The 4,163-nt window shown below is 36.8% G+C and overlaps 1 pseudogene; it reads left to right on the top strand.

The window, feature by feature from the left end:
• Window positions 1-1,874: 1,874 nt before the first annotated feature.
• On the top strand, window positions 1,875-3,898 carry LOC133258027 (small ribosomal subunit protein uS11-like; annotated as a pseudogene).
• The last annotated feature ends 265 nt before the right edge of the window (window positions 3,899-4,163 follow it).

Here is a 4,163-nt window from a genome sequence, read left to right as displayed (position 1 = left end):
TCTCTATACAGTCAGCAAAAACAAGACAGGGAGCTGTCTGTGGCTCAGATCATGAATTCTTTGTTTCAAAATTCAGACTTAAATTGAAGAAAGTAGGGAAAATCACCAGACCATTCAGGTATGACCTAAATCAATGACTGAGCTACTGAGCACATACATTGACAATGTAATATATTACTATAAATACTTATACAAACCATGTTATTTTTATCATATACATAGATTAGAGAGAACCAATAAAGTTATGTACTATTTAGGTTCTTTCCCATTGTTATGTGACAATTGAGGTCTACAATTAAAGATAATGTGTAATGCAAAATTTTCATTAGAAGTTAGATATAAAGTAGTTTAAAGAATTAGAAAGTAAGATATATATATATAGATACATAGATATATATGTTATAAAGAAAATATTCAGTAAGGCGAATGCATTATTAAGTGGTGCTTTTTGTTCTGGTTAAAAGGGAATTACATATTTAAAGTATAAGAATAAAATTTGAGGGTTCAGGATGGGGAACACGTGTATACCTGTGGCAGATTCATGTTGATATATGGCAAAACCAATACAATATTATAAAGTTAAAAATTAAATTAAATTAAAAAATTTTAAAAAACTGTTTCATTACTAGTATGTATCTAGTAAAACAGAAAATTCTCTCTTGGCTCAATGATTTTGTTTATTTTTCTCCTTTCTAGTATGATCTCAGTAACACATCTTTCTGTGGCCATACCTCACACACAGATACACTTGGTTTACTCAAAGTCAGTATCCAAGTCTCAACTTAAATACCATTTTTCCACTGCATTACCACATGTATTTTTATTAATGTATTTCTTTCAATTAATTACAGTTCAACACTTAAAAGTGTTTTTATTGTCATGAATATGCATATATTCCACTAGGCTCTCCTATAAATGTTATGCTGCTGCTGCTGCTGCTGCTGCTGCTGCTTTGTTGCTTCCTTCATGTATGATTTTGTGTGATCCCATGGACTATAGCTTGCAAGGCTCTTCTGCCCATGGGGATTCTCCAGACAAGAATAATGGAGTGGGTTGCCATGCCATCCTCCAGGGCATCTTCCCAACCCAGGGATAAAACCCAGGTGTCCACTTTGCAGGCAGACTCTTTACCGTCTGAGTCAGCAGATGACTATTAAACTTATTTTCTTCTTTTTAGTGTGAACTTATTAGAATGCCTGGAAAATAGAATGTACTGAGTAAATATGTCTTTAGTAACTAATATTACATTTAATAAACATTATGTAGAAAATTCTTCTGTGAACTTAATGTTTAATTTTGATAGCTCTGTGGAGCATGATTATTATTATCCTCTTTTTTTTTCTTTTTTAAAATTAATTTATTTTAATTGGAGGCTAATTACCATACAGTATTGTGGTGTTTTTTGTATACCTGGACATGAATCAGCCACAATGGGTAAAACCAACTATTTTCCAAGAAGTTAAGTGATTTGTCAAAGGCACAGCATTTGTTAAGTATAAGAAAGCAAAACATTCAGTATTGGACCTGAACTGTATGTTTTCACTAAAACATAAAATTCGTACTTGTATTAAACCACCTCCTCTTTGATAATTAAGGGATTCTGGAAATACTGCAAACTGTATTTTCTCTATGTGTGGATTAGTAAATTAACAAAATAAATCTAAAATCCAGATGTCTGAAAAACAACAAAGAATGCCAAAAAAAATTCTGAAGAAAAGATGTAGTGTAGATGTACAGAAGAGGAGTCAGAAGATAGAGCAACACTGCAGAATGTGAAGATGCTAGAAACAGATCTATACAGAGAGGTGGCACTGCAAATCACTGAAAAGAGGCTGAATTTTCTTAATAAAGGGAATTGTATGGTGATTGTCACCATGAATACAGTATAGTAAAATCAGATTCCTAAATTCACATATTAATTTATTGTGCATTAACTAAATATGAATATTTTAAATGGAGGAAAATGAGATAGAATTCCTAAGTAGTACATGGAAACACATAGTCACAGAGTGATTTTACTATATTAGATCATCATAATAAATAGCACTTCACAAAATACCATAAAATGTGAAAATTTATTTCTCAGCATACAAACAGTTGCATGCAATCTATATAACCTTCTTCTAGGGAAGATTTTCTTTTCCTTCAGAATAATAAGAATTACTGAACTTCTTTGAAGATAGTAAAATAAAAACAAAAGAAGAACAATTTTAGGTTACTTACGTTCTGGTAATTGGATTCTAAAAACAATATATAATAAGAAAATTAAGGTCTTGAGAAAAACAATAGTAAATGTTCTAAAAGAAGTGGTAAGAATTTATTCTGAGTGGAACCATCCTTGAAGGTTGCAGCCCTAGATTTGTATTGTCACCATTTGTTTGGCCATTTGTTTGGCTAAAAGGAAAAGAACTTCTAGAGTGAGGAAGGAAAGTGTTAGAAGTTTGAGATTCAGTTCAGTTCAGTTCAGTCACTCAGTCATGTCTGACTCTTTGTGACCCCATGAACTGCAGCACGCCAGGCCTCCCTGTCCATCACCATCTCCCAGAGTTCACTCAAACTCACATCCATAAAGTCGGTGATGCCATCCAGCCATCTCATCCTCTGTCGTCCCCTTCTCCTGCCCCCAGTCCTTCCCAGCATCAGAGTCTTTTCCAATGAGTCAACTCTTCGCATGAGGTGGCCAAAGTACTGGAGTTTCAGCTTTGCATCATTCCTTCCAAAGAACACCCAGGGCTGATCTCCTTTACAATGGACTGCTTGGATCTCCTTGCAGACCAAGGGACGCTCAAGAGTCTTCTCCAACAACATAGTTCAAAAGCATCAATTCTTCAGCACTCAGCCTTCTTCACAATCCAACTCTCACATCCATACATGACCACAGGAAAAACCATAGCCTTGACTAGATGGACCTTTGTTGGCAAAGTAATGTCTCTGCTTTTGAATATGCTATCTAGGTTGGTCATAACTTTTCTTACAAGGAGTAAGTGTCTTTTAATTTCATGGCTGCAATCATCATCTGCAGTGATTTTGGGGCCCCCAAAAATAAAGTCTGACACTGTTTCCACTGTTTCCCCATCTATTTCCCATGAAGTGATGGGACCAGATGCCATGATCTTCATTTTCTGAATGTTGAGCTTTAAGCCAACTTTTTCACTCTCCTCTTTCACTTTCACCAACAGGCTTTTTATTTCCTCTTCACTTTTTGCCATGAGGGTGGTGTCATCTGCATATCTGAGGTTGTTGATATTTTTCCCGGCAATCTTGATTCCAGCTTGTGCTTCTTCCAGCCCAGCGTTTCTCATGATGTACTCTGCATATAAGATAAATAAGCAAGGTGACAATATACAGCCTCTCTTTCTGGTGTCGGAGTCTGGAGAAGAGGTGCAGAAATTGCATCTCACAAGGGAAAGGAAAGAAGGAAGAACAGGTCATCAGCCTTGGCCCTCAGGTGGCTGAAGGAGAAAATATATTTGGTCTGTGCCACATTTTTGCATCCTTCAACGACACTTTTGTGCATGTCACCAATCTTTCTGGCAAGGAAACCATCTGCCATGTAACTGGTGGGATTAAGGTGAAGGTTGACCGAGATGAGTACTCTCCATATGCTTCCATGTTGGCTACCTAGCATGTAGCCCAGAGATGCAAGGAACTGGGCATCACTGCCCTTCACATCAAACTCCAAGCCACAGGAGGAAATAGGACCAAGACTCCTGGACCAGGGACCCAGTCAGCACTCACAGCCCTTGCCCACTCAGGGATGAAGATTGGGCGCATTAAGGATGTCACCCTCATCCCCTCCAACAGCACCCACAGGAAGGGGGGTTGCTGTGGTCACAGTCTGTGAACAGCACTGCTCAAATTATTGCTTTCTGTTAATAAATTGCTTTGATGTTAAAAAAAAAAAATGCAAGTGTTGAATACTATTAAAAAAAAAAAAAACTAGAATGCATTTGATGCATGCAGCTTAATTTTCTTCATTTTTAACCAGGATTTGTATTCCTTTTCTCAGATTTAAGATACAGTGTTGGGAGTTTCTTGTGCCTAATGCTCACCCTAACTTTCCCTGTACAGCCTATTGCTATGATTTATCTGGCTGATGATGTTATCCTCCACATCAGGGCCATTTCCTGGAACAATATAGCTGTTCATTGAACGTTTTTACT

This window comes from Bos javanicus, chromosome 12 (assembly GCF_032452875.1).
Source record: "Bos javanicus breed banteng chromosome 12, ARS-OSU_banteng_1.0, whole genome shotgun sequence".
Taxonomy (NCBI): Eukaryota; Metazoa; Chordata; class Mammalia; order Artiodactyla; family Bovidae; genus Bos; species Bos javanicus.
Note: the sequence above shows the minus strand (reverse complement) of the source record. Positions and strands in the feature narration are given on the sequence as shown.